Consider the following 22,773-nt stretch of genomic DNA (forward strand, 5'->3'; position numbering starts at 1 on the left):
TGAGGGTTATGCTGGAGGCCTGTGAAGAGAATAGACTTTGAGCTCACTTGGAAAATGCAACAAAAATGGTGGAGGCTGCATGAAGGGATTAAAAAGGGACAGAGATCCTGAGGAGTCTGGCAGCCATGTAGAAGCTGGTCCCAGTGTATCAGTAGTGTGGTATCTTAGCACGTGTATTGTACAAGCTTTTGAAAAGGAAGTTGTGAGAGAAAGCAAAGGGACCACATACATAATGAAATTACATTATGAGTAACAAAAGTACCACCGAGTCTGTGGGCCTCCCTTTCTCCAGGATCTGTCTGAGCCTTCATTTCCTTGTATCTGTATTCTGTGACTGGGCATTGTTTCACTTCCATGCCTGTTTAGAAAACCCTTCTCTTTTTGGTGGCCCAGAATGTCTCACACATGAGTAGTGCCACGATGTTCTCTGTGGTGACTTACCAACATGTTGGCCAGGAGCAGCCCAGTGCCAGTACTAGCCCAAGGATGCCAAGGCTGGGTAGAGGTAGATAAAGATGGACGAACTGGGAGATGAAATGTGGTGGAGCTTAGGAAAGCCTTCAGATGCTCCTGGGGCAACAGAAGAATGGTGGAAGCAATTGCTGCTGTTTCCCTGATGGTTGCTGCCTCTCTGAGTACACCCATCCCTTCATCAGTAACCTGCCTTGCTTTCCAGGGCTTTGAACAAGACAAAATTGGCCATTTGGATATCCATCCTGAACCTTACGCATAACATCTTTCCCTTTAATTCTTCAGAAACCGAGTGAAGCTGTACAGTTCTCATTTTACTATTCTTATATTCCCTACAAGTGCTCCCTGGGCCCAGCATGGTCCTAGCAATGGGATTCTGTATCCGCTTTTCCAGCAGGCAGCGAATTGACCACACTTGTATTGTTACTTTAATCCAAATTTCTGAGAAAACACCAAGATCCATAATTTTACCTCAAAAATCTGAACAGGTACATCATGCTGTCTTGTATCAATTTCAGTGCCTTTTTGTTGTTCTATTGCTTTAGAAGAGCTTTGCCTGAATACAGAGGTATTTCCTGGTAACTGAGCAAATCTCAAGTTTACTGATGAGTGTAAATTCTTGCTGCCTTGAAACATGAGCCCTCTGGGTTGGAATGGCTGAGTTCTGAGAAGAGAGGAGAAAAGCTAAAAAGCTCATCTCTTAAGAAATTGATTTGGTTTGAAGGAATTCTAGAAGTGTGTGGGGAGATGGACATGGGATGAAGGCTAAACCGAAACTCCAGTAATTTATTTTGAAACCAAATTTAAAAAAGAAAAAAGGTCATAAAATCTCATTATGTCCCTTTATTTTTGTGAATTTTCTAATTGTCCTTTTAAAAAAATTAAACCGGTATGATTTCCTCTTGATCTTTCTTGAGCTCAACTTGTGACTGTTACGAGGAGGAAGTCTGCTGCTGATGTTTCACATGAAGTTATACTGTGTTGCTGATATGTTACAATTTATACAAATTGCACTTCTGCCAATTTCTTCTGTGCTCACCATAAGCAGCTGAAATTTGACATCAAAGACGGATCAGAAATAGGATAGTGGTGTACTGATGGGCTGCCTCTGGTCGGTGGTTGTTTTGTTTTTGGGTTTTTTTTTTGGTTTGGTTTTTTTTTTACACAGATGCAGTGTGCTAAGAAATTTTTCATTCAGCTTTCTGTAACTCACTCAGTTTAATGTCAAGGGTCTGATTTGTAGGTGCTACTCTAGTCCCTTTCAGACCTGGCTGGAAAATCACTGTGATAGAGAAGCTAGGGATTTCCCCATTAAGGGAAGACCCCACTTGATGGTGAAGCAAATCTAGACCCTTAAAGACACCTCTTGTTCAGAGTCATGTGAAAAAATTTACCCTCTGGCATATTGGCTCCAGGAAAATCATTATCCCTCCCATTCTTCCTGTGCAGTTAGGGGACTGGGTATGGTACAGATGTTACAGAAGGCACCTCTTCTTGCCTTGTTGCTTCAGGTGTGTGCCAGACAAAGTTTCTTCATACCCCAATCTCCACTGAGATAGTAAGATTAAAACCAGCACATCTCCAGTCACATAAATTTGGCTTAATTTTCTGTGAACTTCTTTTCCTTTTAGTCACTACATATATGTGCATATGCCTGTATTTACATGAAAAGCGTGTACTCTCATATGTAAAAAAGTAAAGGACAGAGTATAAGGCCTGCACAAAAGCACAGAATTATCTTTTTTTTTCCCAAAGTAGAATTTTTTGCTAAATATTTACATTTAGCAAATGCAGCAAAGATTAGGTAGCCATTTCTCCAAAATTTATATAACACATATTTCCAAAAGGTCCAAAAGCTTGATACGTTGACTGCATATAAAATTAAAAAAACTTGAACTGAAATCAATGCATTTCTACTTGTTCTGTGACCTTGGATCTTTCCTGGCTGCTTGGTAGACTCCCAGATGCTTTTTACAGAGAGGGTTTTTCCTCCATCTAGAACTGTAGTTCTTCAGTTTTTTATTTGTAGGGCTTACACAGTTTCCTTTCTAAACAATTCCTTTACCTCCCTTGCATTATTAGAAAATTTAATTTCATGGAGATCGCTTGGGAGACTCAATAACCACTGTTTTTTGAAATATTGCAAATATACAGTAAGGTCAATTAGTTATGTAAATGTAGGAGTTTCCTGGCAAAGTTGAAAGTAATCATCCCACACTTACGAAGTTCCATTCTTTACCAGGGATCTAATGGCTTGCCAAATATACAGGAAGATGATAAATAATATTTAATGTGGTGAATGATGGTACCCAGTCAGCTAGAGAAGAAAGTCCTGAATGAAATTGCACTTCAATTTTATTTCAAGTTAATTTAAATGGGAATCCGTAAAGAATGGTTTGAATTGACCACCACACTGACTTTTATGGCCAACATTTGCTAAAACTGACAGAAGATCCCTGACATGTTTTCAGTCCTTCACAGGGCACAAGAGCAGTGTTTTCAGCTCATTGGTCCTGAAGGGAAGCTGACTTGGAGAAAAGAGTGCTCCCATGCAGGTTCCAAACCCTGTACTTGCATTTTGGCTTGCTTGACAATTCCCATGCAGATATGAATGAGGTTCAAGGCTGTGGTATGGAATTGTTCATGAACGGTTGGTTTCACTGTGAACTGTGCTCTCAAGCAAGAGCAACATATTCTACCAACATTTTCTGGTAACCCACAGCACCCACATCCTCTGCAAGTGAGAGGCAATAGGTAACAAGGATGATAAAGGTGCTGCGCATGCTCCCTGCAACTCACAGGTCACAGTGAGGTTATTTAATGATGGAATACTCCTAAATATTACTCGGCCCCCAATGCAGGGCAACGCCTCTTCCCTGCACCTGGACTTTTTCTTTGAAGAGCACATAAAAGGTTGTAAACAGAATTTTATGTTTGTTTTATGGTATCTGAATTACTCCACTAGCACAGTATTTGATATCACTGTACTCTGGTGAAAAATAAATTGTTCTTGCATTCGACTTGGCACAATGATGAAATAAGTTGCCCAGCACTATCCAGAGGAAGTCTATGGCAAAACAGCTTTGGATATCTTGCAAATGCCACAAATTTGAGATAATCTTCAATCATTTTGTGCTTTCCTCCAGGTTTTGAGTGGGAGGTAATAGAATGACAGCAAAATGCAATGTTGTAAAGAGAAGTTTCTCAGGGACCAGTCAACAAACTGATGACAGCAAAGAAAATAGAAGTGGCCCTGCTGTGGAAGGTTTTGTTTTCATTCTGTGTGGTAGGAGGAATCTGCTTCCTGGTTAGTGTGTAGAAATTGTGTGGTGTTTCTTTAAATAGCTGTCATTATCTGGTGCATTTCCTGATCTAAAGTGATTTGAAAATCACTGTGGCCCTGCTACAACAAGTAAATGAACTGGTGTTTGTATCAATAGCAAATAGTTTGTGTGAACCCTAGAGTGCCAATGGAATTTCTTTAGAAGATGTTTGGCTTGGGCATGAAGGAAAGGCATACAGATTAGCTCAAAGGTTTTGGAAAATGTAAGCTGCTTGGTTACCCCCATCTGTATCTGGTAGTTGGTCATTCCCTTCTGTATTTCAGGACCACAAGAGACTGAATGTTCAATGATACCTAAAGTGAGGCTAATTTTGGTTGGAAAAGACTGTGACTTGCTTTTCCAGCAGGCTTTTTTTCCTGATGGTAGTTTCTGGGACTTTCCCTTCCTGGAAAGCTGTTCTCTGTGGCTTGCATCTCATCATAAGCTTTCTCTCCAGTGCCCATCTGGCACTCTCAGGAGCTAAGCCAGCTTTCTGCCTTGTCTCACTACTCCCACTCAGAAAAGTTTTCAGAGCGGAGTAGAGTTGCGCATACAACTGCAAGGGGCTCCCTTTTCTTGACCTAGCACAGCACTGTAGAGATTTCCCACTCTTTTTGTGTGGGCACAAATGCTTTGTAGTCTGGTTGACAGGTCCAGTGTGGCCACTTAGGGGAGAAGGTTGCTGTTTCTTCTGGTTTTGTATTTGAGTTCAAGTGGCAAAAAAACCTGGCAGACTCTTCACTTGCCACATAGCTACTGGTTTCCCAGAGTAAGAGACACATCATGGCTGGTGAAAGAAAGGTTCACCTGTCTGAAGTCTGAAAATAAATCCTTGTTCGTTGGTGACAACTGGCAGATGCCTTCTGGAGGGCATCAGGAATGGGGAAGCAGAGGTCTCTGGGAATTTGTCCTTAGAACAGGGTGACTCGTAGAGGGGGAACAAAGCAGCAGATGGTGGAGAAGAAGAGTCAAATCTGTTGAGGGGTTTTGGCATGGGGGCATTAGACCAGAGGCAGCTGCTGGTTTCACCCGTAACTGTGCTACACATGGCAAAGTTATTTGAAAATATAATGTAAGCATTTTTGAATAAAACTATGCAGCATTTACTCTTGCTATGGCATTTAGTACTCAAACTTGCTGCCTAGCAGTTTGATATGAGTTATGTACTAAAGATTGGTGTGGCAACAGTAAGCTTAGGCTTCATGTCAGGCTAACCAAAAGGTGCATTCTGATGGCTCTTGCAGAGCTTGACTTGGGTCTTTCACTGAGGTAAACTAAGGCATGGCCATTTGGCATGATCACCACCTGGATCTGGGGTGTTTTTTCACTGAGGCTTTTTGGTGTGTTCAAATCCACAATGGAGTTAGACTCTAGGAGAGGGATTACAAACAGATTACAGTTGAAAAGGCTTGACATGAACACCTGCACATTGATCTTGCTGCACTACCTAGTTAAAGAGTCATATTTCTTTGCCATGGGCCTAAATATTCCATTATATTGTTTGTTCACTGCTTACTTCATCAATCTGAAGAGAAGGAGAGCATAATATGAACCCAAATTTCTCTAGGCGAGACTGGTGTGGGTACAGTCATGTTCAGTCTCTAACTGATACTCATTTTACTGCTTTATTGTCTTTGTTAAAAATAAAAATGTTTCTTAGTGCAAAGTAGCAAAATAACTCTTACTCTGACCAGCATTTGTACCTTCTAGGATTTTTGGTTACAAGATTGATTAAAGTTCATTTTTTTCTTGGGTAATTAAGTTGCTATTAAAATATCTGTACATGCAAAAGAAGAGAATATTAAAATTGAGTTATTGAGATTCATGTTCTTCATTTTTAGTTTCTTTAATTTTCATATTTTTCACTTAAAAATCAGTCCCTGATTTAGACTGTGACAAGATATATTGACAGACACCCACAGGAAACTATTAATACAGATTTTTTTTTTTCCCTATGGCTCTTTCTCAGACATTCCTTCTTAAAATAGGGGGAGAAAGTAATAACTTAGCATGGATTAGTATCTGTGGCATAATGATCTAGTAGAAAATTTTTTTCTCAAGATGCAGTATAAAGACAAGAAAGGAAGTGGGATGTCAAGTGTGAAACTTCAGGATCTGATTCAGATATAGAATATGTTTGTTATTAATTTCAGTGTTTGTCTGAATCTTCATTTCATCACCAACACAAGAGAAAAGGCAAAACTGGAATTATGGGTAAAAGAATTCATACTATGTAATGTACATCCACTGAATTGCAGCTACAAAGTTTACCCTTAAAAGCAACAATCCAAAGACTATTGGTTGCACTACTTCAGTGTAAACAAAAGATGTCACTGTCAGACACAAAAAGCACTGAGGTAATTAAAGTTTGTTCTGAAACTATTCAGATCTTACCATTAAGCTTTAATAATGATTATTTTTAGTTTCTTTCTTTCTACAAAGGGAAACCACTGAAGACACTGTGTGAAACTAATTAATCTGAAAAAAAACCCAAAAACCCTACCCCAAATTCTGTTTTAAAATGTTCCTTTCTTGATAGGAATGCTTATAGAAATGCTTCCAAGTTCCTGTAAATGCCCCCACGTTTCACACATCATATCATGTGAAACTGTTCTTGACCCCAAAGAAGATGTGGCTGAATCATTAGACCAAAATGAAAGAAGAAGAATATGGAGAATAGAAAGTGTGTGAATTGTGAGGAGAGAACACAGTATAAAGTGGAAAAAAAGGGGAGGTTTCAAAGTAGTAGATATTAGAGAAAAAATTACACCAAATGAAGAGATTTTCTTCTGCCCTCATCCATGTTTCAGTGAGGTTAAACTAAATGCAGTAGAACAATGTCTGGTGTAGCACGGATCTCAATTTTCATGATCCCACTGATGTCAAGCTCCAGTTGACTCTTCCAGAAGTAGGACTGGATTCATGTGTTGTAATCAGGCTAAGCAACAGGGCAGCATTTTCACAAAAGGAGCAACATTAACAAGAAAAATGCATCTGCAGACACAGCCAGACCCTTTCCAAGGTCAATTGGACTGACATATCCTGCCCTCTTGTTCTGGTTACTTCCTCCAGAGATATCCTGGGCTGGATCTGAAAGCTGTTTCATGGGCCAACTGTCCCTGTTCCAGCTTTCCTGAGAGTTTCATCTCTCCTCTCTGCTTCTCAAGTGTGATAGAGCAGAATGTGGTCCTCAGATCTTCCTCACCCTTTATTGAAGTCAAGCTCCCAGAAGTCCAGGCCATTTTCTCAAAATCAGTATTAGGCGGAAATGTTGTATCTGCATGCACGATCCTTTTAATCCCCGCTTCCACTTCTGATTATGCATGCTCTGCTAGACTATTGTGATTCTTGTACATATTTTTCAGTCTTTGCTTTTTGTGTTGCTTTTTTTTTTTCTTCTATCTGAAATGTGAGCACAAGATTCAGAGAGAAGGTAGTTCATGGGAAGAAAATTGTCCCGCTGTTAGTCCCTTGGGGAATCTTTTCAATGCTCAGTACAACTGGAGACTTGCATTTATTTCTCTGTGAGTCCTGTCTCTTCTGGGGAACTTCCCCATTTTGGGGGAAATCCACATTCAGCCACAGCTGGGGGAGTCCCAGGCAACTGGACAAGAGGCGAGAGGGGTAAAGGACCTAGAAATTGCTTCAGAGAAACTAAGGCATCTCTGTAGGCAATCTTCAGTGCACACCAGTAGATGTAACTGAACTTGGAAGATGTGTAGACTTGAGATCTAAGCCTACTAGTAGTCCCATGGTGAAACAAGCTGGCCGTCTTGGTGCCACTCCCTGGAAATAACGAGTTTGGAAAGTTGGTGAAAGCAAGTTGTGGAAAGTAATGGGAACTTTTGCCTCATAATGCAGCGGGGAAAAGCTAAGTGAACATGTCGAGATTTCATCAGATAAAGAAGAGAGGAAGCTTCTGATATTTGCAGAATTAAAAAATAAAGCTTAGGTTTACTAGTTGGGATGTAGGAATTTCATGTACCAGATTGGGTCACAGACTGGTGAGACATTATGCAGGGAAGATATCTGTATCTATGTATGTGTCAATACATGGGCAGGTACAGTATGACAGGAACCAGGCTGTGTAGCTCAGCTGCTTGTGAATATATCTAGAAATCAAACCCATTCTTTCCATATTTATTTCCAGGTCCAATTATGACAACAGATCACTGCGCCAAGTTAACTGTGGACATCATCCTATGCTGTGTTTAGGGTGACAATCTATATATAAGTTTGTCTCTATTTAAGCAGTTTGTTCTGGGAGAACAACTCAGAAAAAGAAGTAATTTTCAACCTATCCAAACCAAAGGAAGTTTTTCTATTTCTTTCACAAGATCTTTAGACCAAAATATAATTTTCTAGCTGAATGATAATGGAAGTGTTAGTGGTTTGATCTTTCTATAGATGAAGGACTAGAAAAAACACAGTGCTGTTTTTTTCCCATCTTATGAAAACTATAACGTAAATGACAGCAGAAAATGTATTAAGAAATAATTAAATGTTGATAAAAATGTTGATCAATTTTGGACCCTGTAAAAGCTTCCCTGAAAGGTGAAAAGCGCAGGTTTCTTTTATTTCCCTTACCTTGGCACCTCCTTAAACAAATCAGGTATGTCACTCAGCGTGAGTGTAGTGTTACATTAAATATATCACGCCATACAGCATTTAATGAAAGCAAACTCATTAATTTAAATTCAGAAAAAATCTAAAAGTCAAATTACTTCTGCTTCTTAAGAAGTTTGCATAATATGCAGAATTTCTATTTCCTTAAGCTATTTCTATCATTGCCACCTTTTCTTAAATTTTTTACATATGTTTCTGTATAGTAAAGTGGTTACATGGTATATTTATAAATGTTCTTTAGTTACCAATTCACATTTTTATTTTCTAGCAATTTCAGGATATTCCTCTGTAGCAGTTCTTTCCAATTACACTGTTATAAAATTTCAAATATAGATCAAGAATCTTTGCTGTTTAAATAAATCTCTATATGCAAAAAGCCTTTTTTTCCCCTGCTCATGCAACAGCATAGTCACTTCACTTGGCACTCATATCATATTCCAATAGTGGCATATGTAGATATTATCTCTGCAATGCACTGGATGCTGATTTATAAAAAAAGTATTCTAAAATAAATCTGCTCAGGTATAAGTGTTAGGGAGCTCCTCAGAACTCTTAATTTGTACTGTATTTATTAACTGCTTATTCATTTCCCAGGTTTCCAGTCTGAGAATACTTGTTGTATGTACTCATTTTACTGGACTGTTGTGGAATATGGGATGCATCTGCTCTAGTAAGTAAATAGGATTAAACTATAGAATTTGGTACACAATTATTTGAAATGCGCAAGAATTGACAAATCTTCGCCAGGGTACTTTAGAAGTAAATTTTATCTGGAAAATGTGTAATACAATAGTATTTAGGAACTATGTACAGTACCATAGAATAATACAAGGACAAGATATTATTAATTTGCATATATTCTTATTAGAATTAGAATTTTTACTCAGGTACCATAAACCCCTTTGCTGTCAAGGTGGTTCTCTCCTCTTGGGGCTTATAAAGTCAGAGTAAGTCGAAAACAAAACAGTGGAACACTGTCTGGTAAGGAAGAGGGAACTTGAATTATCTCACTGTTAGCATAACTAGGACTCACAACAAAGGAGCATTTTACAGGGAAACATGAAGGCACACCTAAGCAGGGTAAAAGAAAAAAGCAAAGGTGTAGATCTCAAAATGTGACAGGTGGCTGTATCACAAGATATTTGAAAGGACCTCTCATACTCAGCATTTCAATAGCAAACATGCAGTCAAGTAGATTAGGGTCTAGACTGTGATGAGTCCTACAAAGAGAAGACTGGTTGGGTTAAATTTCATATGATTTAAAAAAGCAAGAATAAGAAGTGTCTCAAGAAATGAGATTAAATAAAAAATCTTAATGCAGAAAGTTTGTCTTTGCTGAAACATTGCGTGGTGCAAGACTGTGTTGCCAAAGCTAGGAAAAGAAATTACTAGGGGAGAATGATTAACTATATTAAGCTTACACTGATGATTACACAACCAGAGTGAGCTGTTGGAAAGGCAGGCTGTCTCGTTAGCTTGGCTAGAATGATTCATGCCTGGAGTGGAAATGTGGATCTGTAAGCGATGAGCATGAAGTTGTTAAGTGCACCAGGGGAGCGATTATTCAGAGATAAGGGGCAGAAGAAGAGAAGGGAACCAAACTCAGAGTTTGACAGAACACCCCATCCTCTTTGCAGTGCTGGGGTGGAATGAAGATGCCTCCAAAGAGCTTTGTGAGCTGTTACAGAGGGTGGAAGAGAATCAGGAGAGAATGGAGACCCTGAAGCCAAAGAGTGTGGAATTTTCAGGAATGATGTAGCTGTGCCAAGAACAAGCAGCAGACCAAGAACGGGAAGCCTGCAGTGCTAGAACTGTAAGCTGCAGTTAAGAAGTCACTAGAGACTATGATGAAAGCAGTTTAGTTGAGCTCAGTTGCCAGGAACTGAACTGGGGGAGGCCTGAGATGTAATTAAAAAAGCCAGCTCTAGACAGTATGCTTACAGGTGCCATGTGCAACATACCTGGAGTATCCAAAATTATCAGTTGCATGTGTTTGCTAAGTAGAGACCATGTTACTAAATAATTCTAAAAGAAAGACCTCTTCCATGTTTCAAGTATAAAGCCTGCAAGAAATAGCTGTAGTTAGTTAAGGTAGAACACTGGTAGTGTAGGATGAATTAGCTGAAAGAAATAAAAATGTGTGTAAAGAAAAAACACCTGAGTAGATGCTTTGGAAAAAAAGAAACCCCATGCAACCTGAAAACCTCACTGATGCAATATAAACTAATCAAAACAAACCCAAACAAATAATGGTACATAGTGAAAAGAAAGAAAAATAACAGCGATATTGGAAAGTAACAACTAGAAATAATTTATAGAGTTCAAGAAAAATACATTTTAAAACCAACAGGAAAAGGTATGTTTACACTGCACTGATTTTGAAGAGAAAAATATGCTGCTCACATTTCTATCAATGTCCTGTACGTGAATATTGGCCATAATTTTAGGCATTTTACCTTATGGATAGAAACTGTATTTATCTCCTTCCTAATGAATCTTATTCCAACAGAGATGAGAGAGAAAAATCTGTAGAAGTAGCAGAATCAAGAGTAGAATATAATCAATATTATTTGTGTTGGGATGAGAAACAGACCGACAAGAAAAGGTTAGAAAAAGAGAGGAGGAGAGTTGCAAGGAAGTCCAAAAGAGACCAGGAGCTGGAATAGGAAAGGATCATGATGGCAAGACAAGATGTTAAATGAGGAAAGCAGATGAAAATTTATACTTGTGAGGTGCAAAGAAGGAGAAAGCCAAAGAAAAGGCATGAGCAATTGAAGATAAGCTAAAGTGAGGAGGAAAATCACAGTGTATTTAATCAGTTATCACCAGAAAGAAATTGATGGCTTCTGGTATGATTTAGTACATGTTCTATGACATCCTGAAAGTTCTCAACCAGAAAAGAGACCTGTTATATTAGACACTAAATAGCTGTAAGGACTCATTTTAACAGTTTTTCCTGCTGGGCCTTTTTTGTGTGAAATCAATTTCTTTCCACAAGTATCTTCTTTCTGATCACAAATTCCAGATCCAAGTTTACATTTGCCTTTTTCTTTTATTAATATTTTTTTTCATGTGAGAAAGATGGTTAAAAGCACTTATGTTGTTCTGGATTGTTTGTTCACTCTCCAACTCTCGCTTCATGAACCTACCCTCTTGTATTAGAAAGTTCTGCTGATCACTACTGGAATGAGTGATATTTCTACACAGAAACATAGTGAAGCTGCATTTCATCTTTCCTTTCTAAAATGGTATCAAGAAGCTGCTGTCACTATAAGTTCAGTTTGCTTCAGTCCTGTTAATTCCGTCTTCATTGCCTGTGGTGAAAGATCAATTTTTTCTTCCTTATTCAGACTAAAAGTCTTCTGGAAATCACCAGATTTGTTTGAATGTGGTCTGTATCTCAGATACAGAGGTAATATTTTAGAGCTAGCTTCACAACAGAAGCCTAAAGGGATAGATCTGAATGGTGAAATGAAACTTGGGAGTACTTGGAACATCTCAAGACAACAAACCAAAATAAAATATTTTAAGTTCTAATTGGAATGCACCCAAAACCAGCAAAATGTTTCAGTCAGGAGCAAAGGGTGAGAAAGGCTTTGGGAAGTTCCAGCAAAAGCTGAGATTTGATTAAAGCTAATCTTGAAGTTCCCCCACCCACATATGTCACCTGATATTCAAAAATACTCTCAGGAAACAGAAACTGTATGGAAGATTTTAGTTTCAGCTGCATTTCCTAGCCTAACTTATAGGACCAAGATGAAATGACAGAAGTTACTCTTACTGATTTTCTTAGAAAGTAGGAATCTCTTCTGAAAGGCTGAAGCACAAGGAAAGATGCATTTCTTAAAAGGCTGCTGTTTAAAAGCTGAACCAGTTGGTGGTGTTTTGTTGTTTGGTTGTTTTGGTTTTTTGTCTTTTTTTTTTAATTTCCATTTAAATCTCTCCACTCATTCAAAAGAGTAGATATCCAGTTATACCTTGGAAACATATCATAAAATATATTCCTTGCTGGAAAGATGTTAAGATTGTCATACCCAGAAGAAGGTTAAGAGACAGGAAACAGTGTTATCCTCACTTTCCTGAGGTGCAGTTTTTACCTTTTGGTTATGTTTACCCTTTAGACTTCAATAGGTAAATAAACACCAAAGGCAGGCTTAAACAAAGAACTCTGCTTTCAAAATGTAAATTAGATGTCTCAAAGTCTTCATATATTCCAACTGAAGCAGTGCTGTCTAATTTGTATGAAGCTCTGCACTGTGGACCTACTGAAATGCAGGAAACAACACAAAGTTTTAGGAATCTTATATCCACTATCTTTGCTACCACCCTTCCTGTCATCCAATAGTATGGATGTGACATGAGAACTGAAAGGAGAGCTATGACCATGGTATTAATCTTAATTTTAGTTTATAGAAATTACCTTTTTTTAAAAATTTGTCTGAGAAGTCTTTTAACAAAAGAAAAAAACAAATGGAAAGCAAAACGATCTGTGAAACTGTAGAATATCTCAAGTGAGTCACCAAAAAGTGCAGAAAAAACCCCAACCAAATAACCCCCACAAAATGATGTATAGAAGTAGATGGAATACTATAATATAAAGCTCACATCTCTGGAACTCTATTTTAGGTCCCTCATTACTGAAAGGGAGGGATGAGTGTAAGAGATTTGATGTACAAAGAAACTGCAATGTTTAGATACAGCTTGAATATGTAGTCTTACAAAACTGGATAAGTAAACGATGGTACCTAACAGTGAGATTGAACTGAGGATGTTTGTTTTGTCTTGAGGACTGAGAATGAGGAGAAGGTTTTTGGGAGAAAGGCTTGAAGTTCTGTCTGTGTTGCCTTTATGCTGGATGGCTAGACACCATGAGAAAATACTGAAACGGGGTATTTATTAAGAAGGCAGAAGGAAGGTCCAGGAAAAAATTATTGTGAAAGGCCAAGGCTAGCAGGGGACAGCTAGAATAGCTGCATTTTTATGTGAGATCTCCCTTAGCAAGGGGTGATGTATGGGAAAAAGAAGCAAAATCATCAAGTTCAAGACTTAATTGAAGTTGGACGGGATCTCTGGAGGTAACGCAGTCCACAAGCTCCTGCTCAAAACAGGGAGCATGTCACGGACAGATCAGGTTGCTCAGGCCTTGCCCAGTTGGGTTTTGGTTGCACACAATTTCCTTGAGCACCTGTTTGAGTGCTTAACCACCCTCCCTATGACCAGGTGTGGAACTCTAGAAGACCATGTAGGATGCTGGAGAATGCTACCATCATTTAATTTTAAATGGATGATTTCAGCATTAGGTCAAACTCCCAGAAGTTGTCAGTGAATGAGGTTTCAGACAAGGCAGGTCAAAAGCAATTTTGTATAAGCCTTTGAAGTATGGCACAGAAAGAGTTGAGACTTTTCTAAAACACTCCTATGAGCTCTAGGGATAAGAAAACTTAAAATTTATTTTCATTGGTAGATAGACAGTTAATTCTTATGTGATTTTTGCAGCTATTAGCCCTTTCAATGGTTGACCTGTCCACATTTCTAAACCAGGTTTTTGCCCCCATTTGTCTGATATGTTCATAGTCAGATACCTTTCTCAATGTTTAAAATATTCTGGGGAATCAGAGACAGAATTAAAAAGAAAGATTTAATTAGCCAAATGCTTTCAGCAGCAGGTCTTCTTTTGGAGGTTCTTTTTGGCCCAATACAAGATGAAATATATTTAGTGCACAAGTGTTTATAATGCACAACCATCACCCAAACTCAAGGGCAATAAAAATACGGTTGATTTTGTTGAAAGCAGAGTTAGGCTGACACTTTGCAGTTTTGAAAATTCTACCCATAGGTGACAATTGAAACACTCAGAATATTAACTGTGGTGGAAAAAAGTATAAGTAATAATATTTGAGACTGAAAGTTACATTGCACAACTAGTAATGTCATGTACTTGTATAGGTGCCAGATCAACTCAGTTTTCTCACCTCTGTGCCACAGGCAGTGTGACACCCTGACCAAGGCAAGGCAGAACTAGTTTATTATCAAAAGGTGTCTCAGGGGGCCACAAAATAATGAAACAATAGCTTGAATGTCACAGGCACACAGCAAGAATGAAAAGCATGTATCAGACGTATAGCTAAACAGCATCCTGGATGTTTATTCAACTGCTAAGTAAAATTTATAGTAGAAGTAGTACATTTCAGGTCCTAGGGAGAGACATGCACCTTGTCTAAGTTTAGATTACCTGCTGGAGTGTACATTAGCTCCTCACAAGTTTGTGCATCTAGGCTTCACTGCCAAAGTGCCAGTGAGCATAGTTGCGTTTTGGGGTGAGACACCAGTCAAGCTGATGTTTGGATGCAGCTAAGGCTGGTGCTTGGTCTCAGGAACTGGATAGTTTTCTTTTGTTTCTTAATGTTGAAGTAGCTTCAAAGCCTGTCTTTCATTTCCAAGGAGTGTAGTGCTTCTGACTTTGCTGTTGCCCATGCAGCTGTCACCATTTCCCCTGCATTTTTGCTGAAATAGCAGACTTTTCTCTGGTCAGCCACCAAACTAACATCATGAGAGGGTCACTGAAGGCTCACTAAAAGAGACCTGTGTCTAAAGCCAAGAAGAGCCAAAGGCCAGTTTAAATCTGACACTGTTCTGAAGTCACCTCGGAAGAATTCCACCTTCTGTAGGAACAGCTGTCATCATCGCTTGCACTGAAGAAGGGGTTTTTCCCCTGATTTTACCTTGGTGCAGCTAGGTGACCAACTAAAGGAGGTGATATTTGATACATTTCTGCATGAAAAGGTCCAGTCTTTTGCAGCAAGGACTTTCACACCTTGACTCAATGTATACAGGAGCACTCCCTTTTTGTCACATTATATTCCAGTCACTCTGAAAGCGATGAGTTTGCATAGAAAATATTAAGGGACATAATATGATAGTCTGGAGAAAAGTTTCAAGAAGGAAAGAAGCCATCACAAACTTTACAGATCTGTTTGGGTTTATGCTATCAGACTGCAGATACAGGGTAATCTTGCTTCCACATAGGCAAAAAACTTCTGTACAAAATACAGAAGCTGTTGTACTGAGTGATGATTCATCAATGCAACAGAAATTGACAAGCAAACAAATTTACACTTTCTCATTTCACAGGGGCAGAGGAAAACAGTTTCTTAATTTTAAGAATTAGCATCAACACTTTCAGTAGAGAATCAAGTATGCACTGAAGGTGCCAGACTGCCAAGTGTGCCAGAAGGTGCACAGAGACTGAAATCCTCCCTGTAACCACAGAAAGGCTCACAGAGGCAGCAGCATGTAGACTTCCCAAACACAAACATACAGCAATCTTGTTCTGAGGCTATTATTCCTTCCATCTCTCCCTGCCTCCTTTCCTAGTACTAGAAATGGTTGAGTGACCTCTTCTATGTCAGCAATTTGTTGTAAACCTTTCAGACTTAGGGGCAAGTGATACAGCTCTGCTGATTGCAGCCAATGTTGCACTTGATGGACTGGAACTGGCTGACTGTAATCTTGTGGTCTCCAATAGAACATAAACTACATTGGGAGTTTTTGAACACAGAGACATACAGTAGTTTGATTTGACTCAGCAAAATAAACCCTTTTTATGAACATTTTATTTTGAATTCCTTTTACAGTCAGAGAGACACTGAATTTGCAGCATGGGCAGCCTGTCATAGCTCCTGTTCCTTAAGAGCTGATGCTTTGCCCTGTTCTGTTTCCTGAACTGCAGAAAAAATTATTTCCTAACATTTGGGCCCTAAAATGATCCCCACTGTTGGAGTGAATAAATCAAAAGAGGTCTGCTTGTTTCAGACAGCATTCTGCTGCTCCATACACTGTCCACCAAAATGTCAAATGGAAACACTTCTGTCGGATCACTCCCATGGGTGTCAGGTGTGTGTAAGTGGAGGAGGATTCAGCAAGGAGAGGACAGAAGAGCCAGGGAGTGGAACAGCTGTTATTTTTTGTGAGAACCTTTTTTCCCTTGAGCTTCTTGGGACTGGTATTTCAACCAGTATAAGACACTGCCACCCAGACTAGCACCAGCTCTGCTGCTCAGCTGCGAGCTGTATCACATGTGACAGAGTCTTGGGAAAGCCAGACCAGCAACTACTCACCCCAAGGAATGTGTAGCTTCCACTACATGTTCCACTAGCCCTCCTCCTTCCTACATCCTTCCTTCTGAGTATGACAACATACAAAGAGACATGGAGAAAAGTTAACTTGCTCATCTTTCTATGTTACTTCTCTCTTTCCTGTATTGAAGGAGGCAACGTATTTGATTAATATAGATGCAAATGCATCTGTCATAAACCTGCTGACCGCAAAGTGTGGAATGAAGGTGAATCTGGTGAAGATGTTTAGATTCGTGCATTGTATGTGTAAACTTCTTCAGATTTAGAAAATCTGTGGTTTTTCTTTAGCTCTGGATTTCCAGGCCTGTTTTCTGGGCACCAAATCTCTGGAAACACTTCCAGGAAAAGGGATCTTGTGGTCCACCTGCCCGAGCTAATTTTTCAAAGCAGTTTTGTTCTAGCAGCTTTTGACTCCACTATTTCTTTCCTACTGTGATATTTTATACTCAACTCTGCAGAAAACCTGATGCCATTAAGCCAGGCCATCCTATTGTTCTGCAGTGCTTCCAATTTGCATGGAAAATTATTCATGTTAATAACTCCCCATTGTTCACATCTTATCTTCCTCAGTCATGTCAGAGAGCTACACAATGCAAGCCCTGCTGTCACAAGGTTTCTGTACATTTAAAGGCATGAAGTGATTTGCCTTCAGTGAATTCAAATGAATTAAAGGATTTTGGGACTTAAGTAAAATCAGACAGAACTCTTAAGATTTTCTTAATTTCTCCTCAGGTCACATTACCTACCTCTGCCTCTGTTTGCAGTCTTTGACCCAAATACTCCTGCCTGTGCTACTGCTGAGCTTTGCATTCCAGAGGATGGCCACCTGTTGTTCTGCACGGCAATGGGAGGTGCTCAGCTCACAGTGCAAGGGAAAGGTACTTTCGCTGCTGTCATCAAATTAGGATATTGATTACAGGTATCACTTAAATTCGGCAAACAATATTTGGCCTACCCTTGCATTTGCTGCAGAGGGGTTTGCCTGTTTCTACAAACCATAAGGATAATTGCTGGTCAAGTGAAGTTAACAAGGCTTTTAGGTTTATTGTCCTTTTTCCCCATTTGTACATACAAGGTTATGCTCTGGATAAAAAATAATGGGTTTTAGCAGTTAGGTTCATAAGCATGTTTTCTTAATCATCAAAAACTGCTGGCATGCTCATATTACAACAAAATAGGTAATGTTTGATGTGTATAATCCAAACTACAGAACTACAACTGATATAAGATGCAGTGTCTTGTATATAATCACAGAAAACTCGTAACATGTTTTCAGAGTATAGGGGACTGCTTTAAAAAGCATCAAAGCATCTTTTCAGTTGCTGTTTAAAACCACTCTTGTTTCTCAGTTTTTAAGCACTATCACTCAGCACTGGTTTTGCTTCCTAATGTTGATTTGCTTTGAGGTGAGCTTTTGTTTCACAAACTTTGTGAAACACACCTGTTTAAACACTTTGGCAATATGGAGCAAACCTGAAAATGGCTCAGTATCTATTATTTCATAACTGAAACCCAGTCAGGTTTCTTTTGTATTTTAGTATAATATTGTAAGCCACACAGGAAACCTACCTTCATTTCTATAGTGACTTATTGTAGAATATTTGTTCAGATATTATCAACTATATAATATGTTAAAATTACTCAGTGTTGGCACCACTCCTAAATACAAGCCCATGTACACGCATTATAGCTCTATTCGGATATTAAGAGTATAAAATGAGTTTCATTTTCTGACAGATGACAAATAAAGTAACCATCAAAGTAGGTGGAATAATAATCAAATGAAAAAAGACACTGTGAAATTTCCTGAAGTGTCTTCTTCTATTATTTACAAAAAGATAGTCAAGTGAATCTTGTATGACAAATGGTGTTCCTTTTCCTACTCAAATCACTGACTAAGCTACTCTAACTTCACTGGGGGCATAAGCTGTTCCTGTTAGGCAGTAAAAAATGCAAACCCTGACTGTGCCTTCATGGACTTCAGTATAAACTTACATTAACCCTACCCAAGTCTAACTGGAGTTTGACTATTGCATTCCCTCCCACTGGCTTTGACTCTTTCTGAACAATTGTTCACTATGAAGAGACAAAAGTATTCTTGCTTACAAAACGGGGTTCAAAGAAATGAGTAAACGAAAAAAACCCTTAGTAATTTCTACTGATAAGCTGAACATTCTGCCCATGTTATCAGCATTGCCGGATGGATTTCAGTGGAAATATGCTGCCTTTTCACAAGTAGTGCTCTGGAACACTACACTATTTTCTCAGGTTAAGGAGAAGTTTAAACCTAAGGAAGACTAAAACTTTCTGGTCTCAGAGAAAAATATATCTCCTTGCTCTCCACCATTCTTCCCACTCCATTTTCCCAATTTTACAATGCATTTGTATAATGGCATTTTTCAGAAATCGTTTCACAGGATCCCAAATCGCAAAAGGTTTGTTAGGCCTTAGTTTGAAGGAAGGTCCTTTTGTGAATTAGTAATGGGTTAGAGGATGAAAAACAAAGGTGGGAGCTACTGATCATTTTTCACAATTAAAGAAATTTGCAAGAGGAGGGCAAGCACAGGGGACCGTGCCAGGTCCTGCATTGTCCAACACATTCACAACTGGGTTGGAAAAGATGGTGGATAGCCAAAGTGGCTAATGATACAAAGTTGTTTCCAACAGTCAAAAACAAAGTCTACCTGAGAAAGTAACACAGGGATCTCACATTATCAACTGACTGGGTAGTAAAATGGCAGAAAAATACAATGCTGATAAATATAAAAGAGTGCCTATGAAAAAAATACAGCCCTAATAAATGCAAACAGTTCTGAATGAGCAGTTGTCACTCAAGAAAGAGATCTTGCAGTCACTGTAAGTGTTACCACAAAAACACCAGCTTAACATTCAGTCCAGGGACTGGGTGTGCCCTTGGCTCACAAACTTGACCTGCTGGTTGCCAGAAACTGGAAGAGATAAAAAGGGAAGGAACCTTCTGTACTCACCCTGTTTCTCATAGGTATCCACTACTTGCCACTGTTGAGAGAAGATGGAGCTGTATGGATCTTTGCTACGGCCTAGAACAGCTGCTCTTATATCCTTATGTCAAATGAACAGTTTGAGAGAGTAGCTCTAACCTGGAGGCACAAAGGAAAGTGAAACCATAGAGGTATACAACCTGAGAACCAACGTCTCAAGTCCCAGACAAAGGACCAAAGCATTCAGAACAAACAAAAAAGCCTCAGAAGAGACCACAAGGAGACCCTGGATTAACCCTTGACAGCTTAGAAGCTTACTGGGTGTTCTGGTGTTTTAGCATGGGGGTTGACTGACAGTCCAAAATACAACAATAAAACATCACAGAAACACCTGAAGAGCTCAGAGACAGACGTAGCAATATCTCCTGGAACTGCAAGGTGTCCAGTAGATGCAAAAAGAGACAGACATCGGCTTAGAGAGCAGAGTGTAAGCAGAGAAGACAGTATCAGCAGTTCTAGTAGTTCTTCCCTTGGAAGGAGGCACTGGTTGAAAAGAAGATCAATGAACTGCCAACCTGAAAGGAAACAATAGCCATCCCAGACTAGTAATGCTTCTGTGACACAACTTCACTGATGACTGTGCCTGTAGCGCCAGACAAGGCATATGGGATATTATAATGTCTGGAAAGATCTTCGGTTTAATGACCATTAATTTACACCATGTGCAGGGGACTACAGATTTACATATCAATATATTTACATATCAGGTGTCCATCTGTACTTAATTGGGTCACATCAGTGGGATGGTTTGTCAGCAGTGGATACTTTCCTCAGGAGACACAGTGCTCAGCAGGAGATGATGTTAGAAGAACAGGTATTTTCAAACAGCAGAATTTGAAGTCCTGGCGTTGTTACTGCTTCCTGAGCTTGACATGATTCACATCCACAAAGGCCCTTACCCATTGCTGAGAGTAATTGCAATCATACTGACCCAGGGTGTCTCAGGTGGCCATATACTCAGAGAGAAAACAAATTTTTAACTATAACTTGCAGAAGGCAGGCAGGCAAAGTGCAGAGTTTGCAGCATAACCTGAGAACATCTTAAGGGTTTACACCTACACACTCCAAGAGGCAGGTTTCCGGGCTGTAAGCATACTCTGTGCTCTGCTTCCCACTCATCTCCTGTTCCTAGCTGTGCTACCGACCACTCCCAGACAGCACAATGAAGTGTCCTGGACATGCTGAATCCCAGATGCACTGGAGCCAGAATTTCTAGGTAACCACATAGCTTGGAAGCAACTTTGGAGCAACTCTGCTGCCACAGTCAGATAACTGCAACAGGCTAAAATAATGAAACCAAGTGAAAATTCTGCAAGAAAAATCAAATATTTAATGCCTGGATGAAAACACTCTTGTATCAAGAGTGAGCCACTAGTAAAAGCAACAGTGCAAGGGCCTCACAGGGTAACTGAATGTTCTTGGAGAATGTGGTCACATTAGTATTTGGATTAGTTTTTCATATGTGGTATTTAAGGGCTATTATCTTAAATTTCGGCCAAGAAAACATAATATGGAATTGAGAACTGTTTTCAATTTTTCCAACACAGGAGATCTTAAGACAAAACCCATTAAAGAGAAGCTATTGGGAAACTGGCATCAAATTAAGATCTCTGCCCAGCATTTTGCCTGGAGGCAGGCCCTGATTACTGAATATCACACTCTACAGTGAGTATCATGTGATGATGGAGGGATGGGGAACTATCTGCTGGCACTGACCACAGCTTTTTGTGCAGTTGATTTCTCTAATGCCTCTCAATGAATGGATGAACATCTCAATGATGTTCACCAAATTTCAGTGGCCACATCAAAAACTGACCTCTTTCTATTCTGAATACTTTTCATGGATCTTACCAGAGGAGTCCAATGGCTATAATGGTCTGTGGCCTTCCTCCACAGAGGTGTTGTGAAGGCTTTGTTGTGTTCCTCTAGGATTACATGTATATGGCCTGGAAGCAGAGGTTAGGCTGCTATAACATGATTTTTCCATTTGAGGACGCTTTGACGTGTGCCCAGAGAGAGGAATACATGCTTAACTTATCAAGGGAATGCACTTGGATATTTTCACTCACACTCAGCAAAGAACTATTTTTAGTAACTAATAATATGCATGTGCCTTTCAGCATGCTCTTTGATAGCCTTGTTTCTATTCCTTAGGGATCTAATATTCTACCACATCTCCAAAGAATCCTGGAGTAAAAGAGAATGTCTTATTCTTTTTGTAACATGGCAGTTTCCTGCAGTGAAAAATAAACAGAGCTGCTGCGAAGACCAATTTTTTTCTTACAAACACATTCGAGGTAAAGTTGTAAAGCTGACCTGATAAATATGTGCAGGGCAAAACAGTACAAATGCAGGGTTAAAACTGCCTGCTATGAATGTTAAAGAAATTATGTATTTTTTAGCCACTTACTGAAATCAGAATTTTCAAGGGCTATTATTTTTTTCTATCTCTATTTTCTAAATGTTGAAACCAAGCACCCCACAGCAGTTCCAGTACTTCATTTGCAATCCCTCATAAGTTTTAAGGTGGATTAATTTGTTTTTGAGCCTGAAGTACATACAAACAAAATTAGCTGCTGGCAGGTTTAGAGACACAGAAGTGGAGTAATTTGGTATATGGTTGCCATGGCAGCTAACCTACGTCTAAATTACCCTACAAGCTTTTCTCAGCCATTCTCTGGCATTGTTCCTTCTGTCTGAATTGTTGGTTCCTTTTTTTTTTTTGAGCCCTGCCTTCTGCAAAGCCCTTCTTTGTGCCACTTTGGTCTCATCTGCAGGCTCAGCCCTCACATCCTGGCATGCGCTACAAGCTGCTGAATACCATCCATTAATGGAAAGGGGAAGCAAGAGGAGTACAAGGCAGAATTACAGTCTTCCAGCTACTCTGCCTGTTGATAGCAGCTTCCTGAAAGCTGATTTTCACTGAAGTAAACCACAGTGGTAATTCCCTTCATTATCAGGACTTAAAGCTTGCTGCAAAATCACTGATTTTGATGAAGCTGTTGCAGATTCACAGAGGCATAGTAAAAGCCAAATTTGGCCTTAAGACAGTGAATTTATCAAATGATTCATAAACTTTGATCTTAGGCTATGTGGCAGTAAATCAAGGTGTTATCTCTTCTATCCAGAGAAAACAGGTTTTGACATGCTTTGGCAATGTTTATTACCACGCAGAAATATTAAAAGAGAAGGCAAGGA

At 39.3% G+C, this 22,773-nt stretch overlaps 1 long non-coding RNA gene across 1 annotated transcript; it reads right to left on the reverse strand.

Moving 5' to 3' along the window:
* Window positions 1-7,148: 7,148 nt before the first annotated feature.
* LOC108447725 lies at window positions 7,149-21,253 on the reverse strand. The gene is made up of 3 exons (XR_001863402.1): window positions 19,543-21,253; window positions 10,382-10,483; window positions 7,149-7,580 (listed from the first exon to the last, which is right to left on the reverse strand). It is a non-coding gene; the product is annotated as an uncharacterized LOC108447725 (long non-coding RNA).
* Between the last annotated feature and the right edge of the window lie 1,520 nt (window positions 21,254-22,773).

This window comes from Corvus brachyrhynchos, unplaced genomic scaffold (genome assembly GCF_000691975.1).
Source record: "Corvus brachyrhynchos isolate BGI_N302 unplaced genomic scaffold, ASM69197v1 scaffold237, whole genome shotgun sequence".
In the NCBI taxonomy this organism is placed as follows: domain Eukaryota; kingdom Metazoa; phylum Chordata; class Aves; order Passeriformes; family Corvidae; genus Corvus; species Corvus brachyrhynchos.